Consider the following 18,816-nt stretch of genomic DNA (forward strand, 5'->3'; position numbering starts at 1 on the left):
AGTCATTAAGGGGGGGGTGAGAAGGATTACTTATCCTATCCTAGGTATTCCTTGAAGAGGTGGGGTTTCAGGTGTCTCCGGAAGGTGGTGATTGACTCCGCTGTCCTGGCGTCGTGAGGGAGTTTGTTCCACCATTGGGGGGCCAGAGCAGCGAACAGTTTTGACTGGGCTGAGCGGGAACTGTACTTCCTCAATGGTAGGGAGGCGAGCAGGCCAGAGGAGGATGAACGCAGTGCCCTTGCTTGGGTGTAGGGCCTGATCAGAGCCTGGAGGTACTGCGGTGCCGTTCCCCTCACAGCTCCGTAGGCAAGCACCATGGTCTTGTAGCGGATGCGAGCTTCAACTGGAAGCCAGTGGAGAGAGCGGAGGAGCGGGGTGACGTGAGAGAACTTGGGAAGGTTGAACACCAGACGGGCTGCGGCGTTCTGGATGAGTTGTAGGGGTTTAATGGCACAGGCAGGGAGCCCAGCCAACAGCGAGTTGCAGTAATCCAGACGGGAGATGACAAGTGCCTGGATTAGGACCTGCGCCGCTTCCTGGGTGAGGCAGGGTCGTACTCTGCGGATGTTGTAGAGCATGAACCTACAGGAACGGGCCACCGCCATGATGTTGGTTGAGAACGACAGGGTGTTGTCCAGGATCACGCCAAGGTTCTTAGCGCTCTGGGAGGAGGACACAATGGAGTTGTCAACCGTGATGGCGAGATCATGGAACGGGCAGTCCTTCCCCGGGAGGAAGAGCAGCTCCGTCTTGCCGAGGTTCAGCTTGAGGTGGTGATCCGTCATCCACACTGATATGTCTGCCAGACATGCAGAGATGCGATTCGCCACCTGGTCATCAGAAGGGGGAAAGGAGAAGATTAATTGTGTGTCGTCTGCATAGCAATGATAGGAGAGACCATGTGAGGTTATGACAGAGCCAAGTGACTTGGTGTATAGCGAGAATAGGAGAGGGCCTAGAACAGAGCCCTGGGGGACACCAGTGGTGAGAGCGCGTGGCGAGGAGACAGATTCTCGCCACGCCACCTGGTAGGAGCGACCTGTCAGGTAGGACGCAATCCAAGCGTGGGCCGCGCCGGAGATGCCCAACTCGGAGAGGGTGGAGAGGAGGATCTGATGGTTCACAGTATCGAAGGCAGCCGATAGGTCTAGAAGGATGAGAGCAGAGGAGAGAGAGTTAGCTTTAGCAGTGCGGAGCGCCTCCGTGATGCAGAGAAGAGCAGTCTCAGTTGAATGACTAGTCTTGAAACCTGACTGATTTGGATCAAGAAGGTCATTCTGAGAGAGATAGAGGGAGAGCTGGCCAAGGACGGCACGTTCAAGAGTTTTGGAGAGAAAAGAAAGAAGGGATACTGGTCTGTAGTTGTTGACATCGGAGGGATCGAGTGTAGGTTTCTTCAGAAGGGGTGCAACTCTCGCTCTCTTGAAGACGGAAGGGACGTAGCCAGCGGTCAGGGATGAGTTGATGAGCGAGGTGAGGTAAGGGAGAAGGTCCCCGGAAATGGTCTGGAGGAGAGAGGAGGGGATAGGGTCGAGCGGGCAGGTTGTTGGGCGGCCGGCCGTCACAAGAAGCGAGATTTCATCTGGAGAGAGAGGGGAGAAAGAGGTCAGAGCACAGGGTGGGGCAGTGTGAGCAGAACCAGCGGTGTCGTTTGACTTAGCAAACGAGGATCGGATGTCGTCGACCTTCTTTTCAAAATGGTTGACGAAGTCATCTGCAGAGAGGGAGGAGGGGGGGGGGAGGAGGATTCAGAAGGGAGGAGAAGGTGGCAAAGAGCTTCCTAGGGTTAGAGGCAGATGCTTGGAATTTAGAGTGGTAGAAAGTGGCTTTAGCAGCAGAGACAGAGGAGGAAAATGTAGAGAGGAGGGAGTGAAAGGATGCCAGGTCCGCAGGGAGGCGGGTTTTCCTCCATTTCCGCTCGGCTGCCCGGAGCTCTGTTCTGTGAGCTCGCAATGAGTCATCGAGCCACGGAGCGGGAGGGGAGGACCGAGCCGGCCTGGAGGATAGGGGACATAGAGAGTCAAAGGATGCAGAAAGGGAAGAGAGGAGGGTTGAGGAGGCAGAGTCAGGAGAAAGGTTGGAGAAGGTATGAGCAGAGGGAAGAGATGAAAGGATGGAAGAGGAAAGAGTAGCGGGGAGAGAGAGCGAAGGTTGGGACGGCGCGATACCATCCGAGTAGGGGCAGTGTGGGAAGTGTTGGATGAGAGCGAGAGGGAAAAGGATACAAGGTAGTGGTCGGAGACTTGGAGGGGAGTTGCAGTGAGGTTAGTGGAAGAACAGCATCTAGTAAAGATGAGGTCGAGCGTATTGCCTGCCTTGTGAGTAGGGGGAAGGTGAGAGGGTGAGGTCAAAAGAGGAGAGGAATGGAAAGAAGGAGGCAGAGAGGAATGAGTCAAAGGTAGACGTGGGGAGGTTAAAGTCGCCCAGGACTGTGAGAGGTGAGCCGTCCTCAGGAAAGGAGCTTATCAAGGCATCAAGCTCATTGATGAACTCTCCGAGGAACCTGGAGGGCGATAAATGATAAGAATGTTAAGCTTGAAAGGGCTGGTAACTGTGACAGCATGGAATTCAAAGGAGGCGATAGATAGATGGGTAAGGGGAGAGAGAGAGAATGACCACTTGGGAGAGATGAGGATCCCGGTGCCACCACCCCGCTGACCAGAAGCTCTCGGGGTGTGCGAGAACACGTGGGTGGACGAAGAGAGAGCAGTAGGAGTAGCAGTGTTATCTGTGGTGATCCATGTTTCCGTCAGTGCCAGGAAGTCGAGGGACTGGAGGGAGGCATAGGCTGAGATGAACTCTGCCTTGTTGGCCGCAGATCGGCAGTTCCAACTGCATCTCACGCACCCACACAGCCCCCTGCCTGAAGCTGCTCTACTAACATCAAAAGGAGTTAAGCACTTTGCATCGTGGGTAAGATCTCAGCATGACGGCTGCAGTCTTTAGTCTCATTAAACACTTCTAGAACTGGAACTCTGACATTAAAGCTTTCGAGATCTCTGAAACTCACTGCTGCTCTCAAAGTTTTTCACCTTATGGATCAACTAGTGTATTTTCCATATTCACTCCAGTGTGTTTGGCTACATGCATGCTGTGTGTACGGCAGCATTCATCTCTGCTCTTGACACATACAGTACAGACTAATTTGCAACATACAGTTTGAAGGGCCGCTTATGTATTGAGCACAGTACATTACTGAAGTAATGTGTTGCTATGCAATAAGAATGGCAAAAATGAATTATATATGTTTACTTAAAAAAAGGTTTATTCATTCAAATTGCACTTTGAAATAGTTATTTCATGCTGATAGGAAATATAGTTACTTTTGAGGAGAACTACAAAGCAAACATCACATGTTGTTAGTAGGCCCTACTTCTGGAGAAATGGTTAGGAAATAGTTAGGACAGAAACATTTCTCACGAGCATGATGAATACCTAAAGGCATGCACAGTCTACATACAGTCTAGTCCTCCAACTCATATTTCAGCCTACAGAATAATTCTTACATTTATTTACATCAGAAAGCTAAAAGGAAAGGTGTTAGCTCTTTTCATACAAGTTTCCAAAATCATAACTATCACAGATCATATTATATATAATTGATGTAAAAGCTGTACTGATGTTACTTTTTTATGTTTCGTTTAAGGTGACGAGATCAGACAGGATGATTTTGTTATCACGGGTATGTGGTATGAAAGAGTACTCTTTTCTAAAGTATGTCATATGGTATTGTAATCTGTGTTATAGCATATCTTATGATAAAAAACTGAATATCCTTGAAAGATTATTTTTTTTCCTCTCCCTTGCCCAAATCCACCTACCCTCTTCTCTCTCTACCCGCCTCTCCTTCTCTCTGGACTCTACCAGTCCAGGGCTGGTTGAGGGGTGTTTAGAGGATGCCCAGGATGCGTCCCACCCACCAACAGCAGGGCATGATGACTCTGCAGGCTACCCTGCACCCGTGGTAGTGGTAGGGCCAGGGTTGGAACCCGTCCAGGGGCTCACAGATCCTCTGGCATGGGGTTTGGCTCCTCCGGCACTCCTTACAGCACAGGGGTCAAAGGTCATTGTGCCCTCATCACCATCCAGGCCACACTTTATGTTGAGGGACAGAAGGGGAGGAAAGGCAGATAGAGGGAGACAAAGGGAGTGAGAGAGAGTGAAATACTGATAATAGCCACATTTTTCAACTCCTCTCTAAACCCATTTATGTCTGTATTAATGTATAATGTGTTTCTGTGTAGAATTATATTTCTCATTCAATGATTTATCTCAAATGCAAACAGAGTATGGTTCCGTGTCTGTGGGATGTCTGTTTCTCTCAGGGGAAGGAGAAGAAGGAGGAGCGGTGAGGATTAGGGGAAGTCTGGGGGTCTACACATGGACAGAGTGGCAGGAGGGGAGCAATTTACACTCCTGAAAGGCTCAATGGGACTTTAGTTTGGTATTCTAAAGGGGTTCATGAGGCGCAGACAAGACTCGGCGTGACAGGCAAACACACACACACGCTCTGAGTGACAGGCGCACTCACATAATCACACACTGACATTGTGACCCCAACATCTGCTCCTGCTCACACAGCTGTGCATGCTGGGAGAGAGACGGGACCAGGACAGAAACCATTTGCCAGACACTCAACTGTGAACATAACATTATATATCTGAGAGAGGATGTGGTCTGGCTGTTCGAATAGGCCAGTGGTGACACAGCAAACACTGTCATGAAGGCCAAATATTAGTGCTCTGCTGTGGGAATCTCGAGTAACACAGCATACTGACTGATTGGTAGGGGGGACTCGCGTGATAGGGGTTCTCGGGGTTAAATTCTGCTTCCGGGTCCACTTCCTCCTCCTACACTTCAACTATGACAGACAAAATGAGAAAAAAAACATTCCAGAAAATCACATTGCAGGATTTTTAATGAATTTATTTGCAAATTATGGTGGAAAATAAGTATTTAGTCACCTACAAACAAGCAAAATTTCTGGCTCTCACAGACCTGTAACTTCTTCTTTGAGAGGCTCCTCTGTCCTCCACTCGTTACCTAAATTAATGGCACCTGTTTGAACTTGTTATCAATATAAAAGACACCTGTCCACAACCTCAAACAGTCACACTCCAAACTCCACTATGTCCAAGACCAAAGAGCTGTCAAAGGACACTAGAAACAAAATTGTAGACCTGCACCAGGCTGGGAAGAGTGAATCTGCAATAGGTAAGCAGCTTGGTTTGAAGAAATCAACTGTGGGAGCAATTATTAGGAAATGGAAGACATACAAGACCACTGATAATCTCCCTCGATCTGGGGCTCCATGCATGATCTCACCCTGTGGGGTCAAAATGATCACAAGTGAGCAAAAATCCCAGAACCACACGGGGGGACCTAGTGAATGACCTGCGAGAGCTGGGACCAAAGTAACAAAGCCTAACATCAGCAAGGGCATTGAAGATGAAACGTGGCTGGGTCTTTCAGCATGACAATGATCCCAAACACACTGCCCGGGCAACGAAGGAGTGGCTTCGTAAGAAGCATTTCAAGGTCCTGGAGTGGCCTAGCCAGTCTCCAGATCTCAACCCCATAGAAAATCTTTGGAGGGAGTTGAAAGTCCGTGTTGCCCAGCAACAGCCCCAAAACATCACTGCTCTAGAGGAGATCTGCATGGAGGAATGGGCCAAAATACCAGCAACAGTGTGTGAAAACCTTGTGAAGGCTTACAGAAAACGTTTGACCTCTGTCATTGCCAACAAAGGGTATATAACAAAGTATTGAGATAAAGTTTTGTTAATGACCAAATACTTATTTTCCACAATAATTTGCAAATATATTCATAAAAAATACTACTAAATACTTTCTGGATTTATTTTTCTCATTTTGTCTGTCATAGTTGAAGTGTGCCTATGATCATCTTTTTAAGTGGGAGAACTTGCACAATTGGTGGCTGACTAAATACTTTTTTGCCCCACTGTAAGTAGCTCTCGACTATACAAAGTTGACAGACAGACATGGGCTCTTAAGGAAAGCCCCTGGGCTTACACTATGTTTGACGGACAGTAATTATTTTCCTGTTTAATGGCAATTTTCTGACTCTTGACCCCTTGTCTGTTTTGATATGGTTTGCTCTTTCTCGTTCCCCCTTTTCTGTTTAAATCTTTTGTATGTTTTCTAAATGAAACCAATAACAAAGTACATATTAAAACAGGGAAATCCCTCATGCTTTTTGTAAATATATAGTTTCTGACCTAGTGTTCGTTAGATGTATTGGATGGTCTGCATTAGGTACTTTATTAAGCAGTGTAGCCTAGTGGTTAGAGCGTTGGACTAGTAACCAGAAGGTTGAGAGTTCAAACCCCTGAGCTGACAAGGTACAAAATCTGTCGTTCTGCTCCTGAACAGGCAGTTAACCCACTGTTCCCAGGCCGTCATTGAAAATAAGAATTTGTTCTTAACTGACTTGCCTGGTTAAATAAACGTACAAAATATTTTCCTTTTTTTTTAAAGCCCTGAGGTAGAACTGAGTAGAAAACACAGTTGTTCCACCAATTCGGTGCCTTTTGAGAAAGGTAACTTTTGTTCAATTTATTTTTGATTTCACCTCATTTTAACATTCTGTCATAAAGAGCACATCTTCAACTTAATAAACAGCACATTTTCCAATTTCATGATGTAAAAAATATGTGGCAAATAAAGTAACAGGGTTGACCATAACAGGATTAATGATTTCATTCACATTCTGTCTACAAGCTGACAGAAAAACATGACCTACATATTAAAAAGTATATCATCTGATTTTTAGATCAAAAACACACACGCACAGACAGACACACAGCTAACACTAATAACATGGTAATAACATTGTATTATTAAAGTAATAAACATGTGTTGCTAGTTACTAAACAGGTAATAGATAGGGGAATGTTATCATCTAACCCAACAGATTACTTTTTCATTTTAAATTATTAGCTTGGGGGACAAACAACAGCAAGGGTCCTCCACTGCAGGACCGATAAGAGTTTATCTGACCCAGTGTGTGTGTGTGTGTGTGTGTCACCCCTGCGAGATTGATAAGAGTTTATCTGACCCAGTGTGTGTGTGTGTGTCACCCCTGCGAGACTGATAAGAGTTTATCTGACCCATATTTCCCATCACTCTAAATTACAGCAGATGACCAGCCTGCAGCTACTATTATAACCACATCTCCCTATCTGAGCCGAACACACACACACACAGTTTGGCACACAGCAGAATAAATAAATGGCTGTTTACAAGGCAGAGAGTAAGGTACTGTGTGTGTGTGTGTGAGAGAACAGCTCTGCATGATGTTTAATGATGTGTACACGGTGCATATGCAGCGCTAACTGATTTAAATAATCAGACGGCCTCATTTCGGCACAGGGACAGCTTACACACACACACAGAGAGAAACACACACAAACACAACTTGCAGCACTGTGACAGCTTGACAGGCTTGTTCAGATGTTGTTAAGATCAGTGTGTTGATCCAACCCACCTCGTTCCAGTTTGGCCAGAGAGTGAGAGTGTGAAAACATGTCTCACAAGTAAAAGCAATCCTTCTCTCTGAGAGCCATGTGCTAGTGTGTGTGCGTACACATGTGTGTATAGTGCTGAGCGATTCACCGATATGTATATTTTCCACTTTTTAAACAACTAATGACTTAGGTTAAATTATTTGAATTCAGTTTTTTTCCATGATCTCATTACGCACATTGCAGCCGTTTCTCTAGAGATAAATACGTTCAAGCCCGAACTGTGCGAAGTAGTAGGGTGTTGTAGTTTCCAACAGGACAATATTCTACATATTTTAGTGCAGAAAACATGGTAATTAACTACAATGACCATAATCCATTGTGCGCCTACTTGTCCGGTCTATGTTTCTTTTCCACCTGCTATGTAAAAGAGACTGCAGGATCGGAGAGGGATAGAGAGCAGTTGCTTTGCGAGGTATTTCTACCTGAAAATACATGATCTAAGTGATCGATAGTTATATTCAGCAGTCATAAAGGTATGCCTTATTTACTTTGAAGATCTACCTAAATAGTGATTTTGTCAGACAGAGAGATGAGAAGATGACGTGGAATTAAATAATAAAGTAATCAAATAAAACAAAAGTAAAATACACAACAACAGAACTATTTTATTAAAGTAATGTGAATAAATTATGGCTAATAAGAGATAAGCATTAATGTGCAGTCACTACCATCATGGTGTCACACCCTGGCCATAGAGAGGCTTTTTATTCTCAATTTTGGTTAGGCCAGGGTGTGACTAGGGTGGGCATTCTATGTCCTTTTTTCTATGTTTTGTATTTCTATGTCTTGGCCTGGTATGGTTCTCAATCAGGGACAGCGTCTATCGTTGTCTCTGATTGAGAACCATACTTAGGTACCCTTTTCCCCCACCTGTTTTGTGGGAAGTTAACTTTGACTTTGTTCAGGGCACATAGCGTCACGGTTTGGTTTGTTTTGTTTTTTTGTTGGCGTCATTTTTAATCAAAAGAAAATGTACGCTTACTATGCTGCACCTTGGTCCTCACCTTCTTCCCACGACAGCCGTGTGTCACACCCTGGCCTTAGTTATCTTTGTTTTCTTTATTAGTTTGGTTAGGCCAGGGTGTGACATGGGTGATGTATGGTTTGTCTCATCTAGGGTGTTTGTACTGTCTAGGGGTTTTTATGGGGTTGTGTTCATTCTAGGTGTTTTATATAAGTCTATGGTTGCCTGGATTGGTTCCCTATCAGATGCAAGTGTCTATCGTTGTCTCTGATTGGGAACCATATTTAGGCAGCCATGTTCTTTGGGTATTTTGTGGGTGATAGTTTCCTGTATCAGTGTTTGTTCCACACGGGACTGTTTTGTTGCCAGTTCACTTTATTATTTTGTATCTGTGTTCATGTTTAGTTTTTCTTATTAAAAACCATGTACACCTACCACGCTGCGTATTGGTCCGATCCTTGTTTCACCTCTTCAGAGGAGGAAATCTGCCGTGACACATGGGACATTCACTAATGGTTTTATTCTGTGTTACAGCATTTAACCCAAATAATGACTAGTACATTAAGTGGTTTTAAAAAAATCATCGAAATCAATTGAAAACTGATTATTTTTAAAATAATCAAACCAAAACTGAACAGACCTCAAAAAGCACCAATCTTTCAGCACTAGTGTGTGAGGCTCCACAGCTCACAGTCCACCTCCCCATTCTGCCACTAGCTCTCTGATAATCTGACAGCTGCTAACAGGACTTTAAAGCCTCCTTGTATATCAGCCTCCTTGTATGTGAGCTGGAACTTTGCTTCTCCTGACTGCAGGGTTACTGGCTCATGACCTTCTCTGGCTGTTCATTCAGTTGCTACATTAAGGGAAAAAACAACACCAGTATACAGTAGAGGAACATGAATATATGTTCACCATCAAATACTCCTACACTGGCTTCACTCTGAGAGAAATGGACAACATGACAGTCAGGGCTATAACACATGACTTGGGGCATAGGGGGTGGGGAGTCCCTTGTGTCAGGTGAGGCCAGATCACAGGTCTGGTTTGGATATAGTTTGTGGCAGAGGAGCCCCCCCAGGCCAGAGAGAGCTCATGTTTGGGTCTGGATGCCAATCTACTCCAATCTCTTCCTTTCCCTTTACAAGCCCTCAGGCTAAACACATCCAGGCCAACTAACCACACACACACATGCCACGGCAGACACATCCACACACAGCTAACCCAGCCAGAGTCAACCACTCAGTTCATCTTAGATCTGTCCTGTAATCGCTTAAATTACCTCAGTCCCTATACCTACCCCGCACCCCAACCCTCAGCCAATGTTAACCATGTCTGACAGTTGATAGGTGTGTGTCGTGGTCAGATAGGTAACCCAGAATTTCTCTGACCTGATACCTTCACCTTTAGACAGACAGAGACACACAGAGGAAGGGGATGAGTGAAGTAGCACGCAAGTGTTAGAGTGAGAGAAAGAGAAGGATGAAGAGAGAGACGGAAAGAGAGAGAGACAGAGGCACTGGCGTACAGGACACACCCACAGCCCCAACAAGGCTGAGGGGCCCATGAGATCTGCGGGCCCATGTGCCTGTCATCAATGTCTATTTACTTTTTTCATGTAATAAATCATTTTAACAGTAACCTTCTAAAAATACATTTATTCATATACCTTTTTTGATTTCCATATGTACCAGGAACATAAGTGTTTGTTTCTTGGGCTTCAGGAATGTGACTGAAAAAAGTTCCTCAGGCCTTGAAAAAGAAACATTTAAACTGATTGAAAGTATAAGGGGGATATCCATGAACAAATGTCGTGGTCAAGGCTACGATGGTGACAGTGCAATGAATGGAGCTTAATCAGGTGTTCTAAAGTTCATATCAGACGGAGAGCCTAATGCTTCTTATGTAGTTCTTTATGAGTTTTAGTTTAGAGAACGAGCTCTTTGCAGAAACCACAGTTACAGGGATGGTAAAACAGCTTGATTGATGTAGCAACCTCAGGGAAACTGGGCAGAAGGGAGGAGTGCTAATATTAAAGCAGTTTTGCAATATCTTTAATTGCGTTTCTCATTCTCCTTAATTGCCGGCCTCAACACGTCACGGAACAAGATTAACTGAATAGGAAGCTCTGGGGACAGGTCGTCTGGATATTGGACAGACAATAAATCAGCAGATACAAACAAGTTGTCATATTTTGCAGACAACAGTTCTTGAGGCCTTGAACAAAAAAAGTGGTTTGATTTTCGTTCTTACTGGTGAATTGACGATTGAGATTGAGGAATATCAACAGTCCCTTATCTCTGGTATATCTTGGCATGCATCATTCAAAAATAAATTTAAATTGTGTGCAGCGCAATAGACATATAATTCACAATGTCTCAGGAAAGACTGTCTAGGTTGGCAATACCCAGTATAGAAAACAGTCGGGCCTGCAACCTGGGCCTACAGGCCGTGGGGAAAACAGTACTTCAGAAGACCAAGGGAGTCTCAAGTTGGATTTCATTTGTTTTAGGCCTCATTTCATTTTCCTTAAATATTGCAGTCCATTTGTGTAGGCTATTAGTGAGACAATAAATAGTAGCTGAATTTATCCTCAAGGCAACTACTTTTTTCCTCATTGTTAGGCTATTTGATGTGTCATTTTTATAAAAAGATTATAAATAGCACCTAAATCGCAGCTAAAGACACTATAGATGGTATTATACAGTACCAGTCTACAGTTTGGACACACCTACTCATTTCAGGGTTTTTCTTTAACTTTTACTATTTTCTACATTGTAGAATAATAGTGAAGACATCAAAACTTTGAAATAACATATGGAACACATATGGACAAATCAAAAAATATATATATTTGAGGTTCTTCAAAGTAGCCAACATTTGCCTTGACGACAACTTTGTACACTCTTGGCATTCTCTCAACCAGCTTCATGAGTTAGCCATCTGGAATGCATTTCAATTAACAGGTGTGCCTTGTTAAAAGTTAATTTGTTGAATTTCTTTCGTTCTTAATGTGTTTGAGCCAATCAGTTGTGATGTGACAAGGTAGGGGTGGTATACAGAAGATAGCCCTATTTGGTAAAAGACCAAGTCCATATTATGGCAAGAACAGCTCAAATAAACAAAGACAAATGACAGTCCATCATTACTTTAAGACATGAAGGTCAGTCAATCAGGAAAATTTCAAGAGCTTTTAAAGTGTCTTCAAGTGTAGTTGCAGAAAAACATAAAATGCTATAATGATATTGGCTCTCATGAGGACCGCCACAGGAGAGGAAGACCCAGAGTTACCTCTGCTGCAGAGGATAAGTTCATTAGAATTACCAGCCTCAGAAATTGCAGCCCAAATAAATGCTTCACAAAGTTCAAGTAAAAGACACATCTCAACATTAACTGTTCAGAGGAGACTATGGGTATCAGGCCTTCGTGGTTGAATTGCTGCAAAGAAACCACTACTAAAGGACACCAGTAAGAAGAAGAGACATGATTGGGCCAAGAAACACGAGCAATGTCCATTAGACCAGTGGAAATCTGTCTGATGAGTCCAAATTAGATTTTTGGTTCCAACCACTGTCTTTGCGAGATGCAGAGTAGGTGAACGGACAATCTCCGCATGTGTGGTTCCCTGGAGGAGGAGGAAGAGGAGGTGTGATGGTGCATTGCTGGTGACACTGTCAGTGATTTAGTTAGAATTCAAGACACACTTAATCAGCATGGCTACCACAGCATTCTGCAGCAATATGCCATCCAATCTGGTTTGGGGTTAGTGGGACTATCATATGTTTTTCAACAGGACAATGACTCAACACCTCCAGGCTGTGTAAGGGCTATTTTACCAAAGAGAGTGATCGAGTGCTTCATCAGATGACCTGGCCTCCATAATCACCTGACCACAACCCAATTGAGATGGGTTTTTTTATTCTATAATGTAGAAAATAGTTTAAAATTGTCTCTAATATCACCGAAAGTGTTCGAGCGCCTTCCCGTTGGGGTGGCGCTCGTCGTCGCCGGTCTACTAGCTGCCACCCATCCCTTTTTCCCTTCCCGTTGGGGTGGCGCTCGGCGGTCGTCGTCGCCGGTCTACTAGCTGCCACCGATCCCTTTTTCCCTTCCCGTTTGGGGTGGCGCTCGGCGGTCGTCGTCGCCGGTCTACTAGCTGCCACCGATCCCTTTTTCCCTTCCCGTTGGGGTGGCGCTCGGCGGTCGTCGTCGCTGGTCTACGAGCTGCCACCGATCCCTTTTTCCCTTCCCGTTGGGGTGGCGCTCGGCGGTCGTCGTCGCCGGTCTACTAGCTGCCACCGATCCCTTTTTCCCTTCCCGTTGGGGTGGCGCTCGGCGGTCGTCGTCGCCGGTCTACTAGCTGCCACCGATCCCTTTTTCCCTTCCCGTTGGCGTGGCGCTCGGCGGTCGTCGTCGCCGGTCTACTAGCTGCCACCGATCCATTTTTCCCTTCCCGTTGGGGTGGCGCTCGGCGGTCGTCGTCGCCGGTCTACTAGCTGCCACCGATCCCTTTTTCCCTTCCCGTTGGGGTGGCGCTCGGCGGTCGTCGTCGCCGGTCTACTAGCTGCCACCGATCCCTTTTTCCCTTCCCGTTGGGGTGGCGCTCGGTGGTCGTCGTCGCCGGTCTACTAGCTGCCACCAATCCCTTTTTCCCTTCCCGTTGGGGTGGCGCTCGGCGGTCGTCGTCGCCGGTCTACTAGCTGCCACTGATCCCTTTTTCCCTTTTTTGTCTAATTGTCTTCACCTGTTCCTTGTTGGGATTTTTGGGTTGGGGTTATTTAAGTTCGATTAGCCCGCTTGTGTTTGTGCGGGCTTGTTGCTGTATATGTAAGAGGGGTATTGATTATTGTTGGGTTTTCGCTGTCCGGGTTATACCAGTGATACTTGGGTTGTGTTTTACGCCTGTGTTCGGTGTCACCCATTGTACGCGTTCCTGTTTTTGGACATTAAAGCGTTTTCCCCTCGAATCTTCTGCTCTCTGCGCCTGACTCCACACCCATCACTCTTCGAGCGTTACAAAAATAAAGAAAAACTTTTGAATGAGAAGGTGTGTCCAGACTTTGGACTGGTACAGTAGCTAAAGATAGTACACTTCATAATGAAACAATCCCTACTAAGCTAGTGTTTTGAGAATGGACTCACAGTATTTTTTTTACATTAATAGACTGTAACGGCGTTCTTCGTTTGTTGAATGAGAGTCGGACCGAAATGCAGCGTGTTGGTTACTCATGTTTTTTAATGAAGAAAAAACGGAACTATACATGAAATAACTAATAAATACAAAACAACAAAACGGAACGTGAAACCTATTTACAGCCTATTTTTTTTATAAAAAATAATTTCTTATCTTCAATACCATTCATTCTTTACAACTCATAATTTACATACATACTCAAATAATGGTATTTTTAATTAAACTAATTAAACTAAACATAAACCCCAAACAAAACCTCAGGGGAGCATCTTCCCTCCCCATCACCCTACCAAATACCTTTCCCTATCTCCCCTTCCCTAACCTATCCTCTTACAAATCTAAATGACACCCAGCCCTAAACCCCCCTTCCACCTCTCCCGAGCAGCATGCTGCCTCCACTTCCTCTCCTCCCTCTTCATCCTCCCCCTCAAATCTCCTTCCACTCTCCTCACTATCCCTTCCACCCCCCAATCTCTCCCTGTCTTCACCATGTTCTGCCTTGCTTCCCACAGCCCCCGTTTAAAGAGACTCATGAGAAGCCAGAGCAGAAACCTGTCCCTATCCGTCCCTCTCGCTCTCCCTATACCCCTCTCTAACCTGGCCCACGTCAATACAAAATCCCCCTTTACCAAACCTAACAACACCCGTGCCCTAGCCCATACTACTCCGGCAAAGGCACAGTCCCAAAAGACATGGCGCACAGTCTCCTCCCTGCCACAAGAGGATCTTGGACAGGTGGGGGATTGCACCAAACTATACCGGTACAAGATGGAACGTACCGGCAAACACTTATGAAGGCTCAACCAATTCAGGTCCTTGAGCCTGTTGTCCAGACCCCGCGCCTGCACTCCCTCCCAGACCACTTCCGAGATCCACTACAGGCGCCGGACTCCCTGCCTTTCTGACCTCCTCGTACAGGTGCCTATGATCTAAACCTACTCGGGCAACTTCAACCTCAGGGTGCGCACGCAGCCACTTGGCCACATGACCAAAGTGCCACGGCAGCTGTTCCGCCCGAGGACCCGTGTTAGACCACACCATTATGCTTCTCGCCTGATACGAGAAAAATACCCGCAGGAGGTAACCGGACGGGTGTATCACTGGCTGAGCAAGCTCCGTTAACAAGAAAGAAACAAAAATTGTGTCCAGCTTGAGGGGGAAATGTGGTACCCCCCTACCTCCCTCCCCGATGGGACAGATCATGCGTGCCCTGGCGACCCACTCGCACCTGCCACTCCACATAAACTGAAACACAAGCCTCACTAGATGCCTCCTCAGACAAGCCTGCAATGGGTAGATGTATGCCAAATACAAAAGAGACGGCAACACATCCACCTTTAGGACCAGGACTTTGCCCATAAAAGACAAATACCGAGCTTTCCACATTGCTAGCTTCCTCTGTACCACTGCGATACGCATGTTCCAGTTTAGCGTCGCTGAGCCGGAGGTCTCAAAATGGACCCCGAGAATCCTCAGGGCCCCCTTACAGAGAGATAACCCCCCAGGCACATCCGTTCTACCGCGCCATCTTCCGAAAAACTTGACAGAAGACTTTGCATGGTTCAGAACTGCTCCCGACGCTCGTGTGAAATCCCCAAAGATGGCAAGGGACCTTGTCAGGCACGAGTCCTTGCACAACAGCAAGGAAGTGTCGTCGGCGTACTGCGTCATCTTAACACGCAGCCCACCACTTCCAGGGATCAACAAGCCTTCCACCCCTGTGTCTGCCCTAATGGCAGCCCCCAGAGGCTCCATGTACAGAACGAAGAGGAGAGCCGAGAGTGGGCACCCCTGCCTGACCCCAGACGAGAGGTCAAAAACGTCGCCCAAGTGACTATTTACACTAACTCGGCACCCCGCTCCGACATATAATGTACGAATCCATCCTATGAACTTCTCCCCAAATCCTAATCGACCTAACACTCTGAATAAAAAGGATCTATTCGCTCGATCGAAGGCCCTCTACCCCGCACGTCTGATCCTCATGAACGACGTAGGGAAGGGCTGTGCGCAACCGGTCTGCTAAAACCTTTGCAAGTAGCTTGTAATCTACACACAGCATGGTCAACGGCCACCAGTTGCCAAGGTCTGTTACTTCCCCCTTCTTATATAAAAGTGACAGCACACCAACAGCCATTGATCCCCCCGGGACCCCCGTCTCAAGGATGGCCTTCAAGACTTCGAGGACCACTGGTCCATGTATACCCCAAAACTTGAGATAAAACTCAGCCGTCAGCCCATCCATCCCAGGCACCTTCCCTTTTCCCATCCTCCTAAGAGCGCTCTCAACCTCTTCTAGTGAGATCTGGGCCTCCATCACTTCTCTAATGTCCTCCGGCAACCGCCTGGACAAGTGTTCTAAAAACACATTTCCCTGCTCTACATCTATTTCCCTTTCCTTAAATAAACCTTGGAAATGATCAGTTGTCACCCTGACCATATCCTCTGGTTCTCTAACTATACTACCATTTTCTTCCTTAACACAATGCATTACCTTCCTACTCTGTCTTGCCCTAACCAACTTAAAGAACATAGCAGAACAAGTCTCATTATGTTCTAGAAAGCCACTATGCGCACGCTCCAGGAAAGCTCGAGCCTTCCGCTCCTGCAACTCCCTGAGCTGCGCCTTTAGGGTTGCGGATCTCTCCCAGTCAAACGACCCGCCGAGGTTGCCTGCCTCGTATTCGAGTTCAATTAACCTTTGGATACGATCCACCTCGCTCCTCTCCTCCCTTTTTTTCCTCTTGCAATACCCTATTATAAAAGCCCTAATCCTCACCTTAACTAATTCCCACCACTAACACCCCCTCGCACATGGACCGGAGGCCCTCAAGCCTCCTAAAGAAACCATAAAACCCGTCAACAAAAGCCTGCTCCTCCAGCACATCCCGATCTAGCTTCCAGTACCCCCTACCAAAGAGGCAGACTGGCGACCCCACCTGCAGGAGCACCCCGTCGTGATCCGAAAAGAAAACAGGCAACAGCCACCCAGACAACTTACCCAAAGACCTGGGTACAAAAATATAGTCGAGCCTCCGCTCAACCCCCCCGGAGTTACGCCATGTAGGACCGTCCATTTTCGGAGTAGTGTGCAGACCACAATCTACCAGACCATGGCAAGCCATTAGCCTGGCAATGGTGCCTGCACTGCTATACCCCCCTCTTCCTAAATCTGTATTAAAATCTCCCCCTATCACTAATTTCCTATTTGTGACACACAGGGGCGTCAGACAGTCCACCATCTCCCTCCTGTCTGCCACCACCTGTGGCCCATACACCACCACTAATCTAAATTTACAATCCCTTATCGTGACATCCACCCCTATAACCCTCCCCTGCATTACCACAAAAGAATCCTCCACTTTTACCTCCCTTTGCCCACACAAAATCCCTACCCCCGATGAGTGCACCCCCCCAACACCCCAAACCGACTCCCCCTTGTCCCACTCCCTCCCTCAGGTGAACCTCCTGTAAAAAACAAAAATCAAACCCCACATCCTCCAAATAACTAAAAACCGCCCTCCTCTTAACAATACCCCTTAAACCCCTTACATTTAAACTAACAAAAGTAAAATTAGACTCCATGAAAAATTAAAAACATGTAATACACTCAAATTCCAAACCCAGACAGAAAAAAAATAAAAACAGGAGACTCACCTGATGCTCCCCTGCTCCATCCGTAATTACGAACACCATCCTCCCCCTCCCCCGACCCTGGGTCTACCCCCACAATCCTCCCCCTCCCCAGTGTTGCAGCTGGTTTGGAAAAAAATCCTCCTGTACCCAGTCCTGAGTCTTGTTAGGTGTGTCCCCACCCAAACGAAGTTGAGGGCCTGGGGAAACCAGCAGCAACCCAGAGGTTTCTCCCACCCCCATCACTCTCTTGGCCATCCCTCCCCTCACTGTCGGCCAATCGCACCCTCCTCTTCATTCTCTTCTTTGGTGATGGCGGCAGTGGAGAGATACCACCCTCCCCCCGCCAGCTCCTCCACCATACCCCTCATCTCTTCCACCATGTCACTTTCCCCCCAGTCCACTTGCTCTTCCACCGTCTCCTTCTCCACCACTCCTCCCTCGCTTTCTTCTCTCTCATGCTCCTCCACTCGGTTGCCTTCTTCCTCCGCTTTTCCTGGTTCTCCTACTCCCGTGCCATCCGTTTCCTTCTCTCTTCCATCCGCCGCTTCTTGCTCCTCCTCCTTCCTTGTGGCCTTCCCCTCTGGACTTGTACTCTTGTCATGAGGCGTGCTTCCTTCCCCTCCTCTTCTTCCCCCATCCCCCGCTCCTGCTCCCCCCCCCCAGCCGCAGACGCATATGACCTCTGACGGGTCGGGCACCCCCGCCACAGGTGTGCTGACGAGCCACACCCATGGCACGTCTTAGGCTTGTCACAATCCCTCACCTCGTGATCCTCAGATCCACAAAATCTGCATTTTCTCATGCTGCACGAGGCAAAAATGTATCCGTAGGCCATACAGCGCCTGCAAAATGGGGGCTGACGTGCATAAAACAACGTCCCCCTGTCAGCCCCAAGGGAGAACATAGCAGGAGGATGGAGGTAGCCACCATGTCCCTTTGGGTTCTCCCTGAGGAGGGCCTGGAAGCCTCTCCTCCCATTCCAAAACTCAAGGGAGTCTTTGAGGTGCCTAGCTGAGGAAACGTTATCCATGTATCTCCCCAGAAAAGCCCTCACCTCTTCATCCTTAACGTAAGGGTTGTAAATGTTGACAGTTACAACCCTAAAGTTATTCTTCGCCAGGCTTGTTATTTCGTAGTGGCACATCGACCTCTCACCTCCCACTGCTCTTGCCCTTCTCAGGATATCATCGTGTTTTTCTTCTGTATATAGTGCCACGTCGTATGCTCCCTCCAACGAGTTGCCTTGGAAACAAAACACATTCCTTCACCGTCAGCTTTAGAATCCCCATCAATATTATCCTTCCAAAAGATTCCCGTCCTAACGGCTCCAACTCCTTTTCCTTCCAAGCAAAACTAATCGTGTTGGCCAGCCCAATCCCAGGGACCGACCGTGATGATGTATTTAGCACCATCTCCGCAAGGAGAATGGCGCTCGTTCTCTTCTCTTCCAAAACAAGGAAAAAAGCAAATCCAAA

The sequence above is a fragment of the Oncorhynchus masou genome, chromosome 3 (assembly GCF_036934945.1).
Source record: "Oncorhynchus masou masou isolate Uvic2021 chromosome 3, UVic_Omas_1.1, whole genome shotgun sequence".
Lineage (NCBI taxonomy): Eukaryota > Metazoa > Chordata > Actinopteri > Salmoniformes > Salmonidae > Oncorhynchus > Oncorhynchus masou.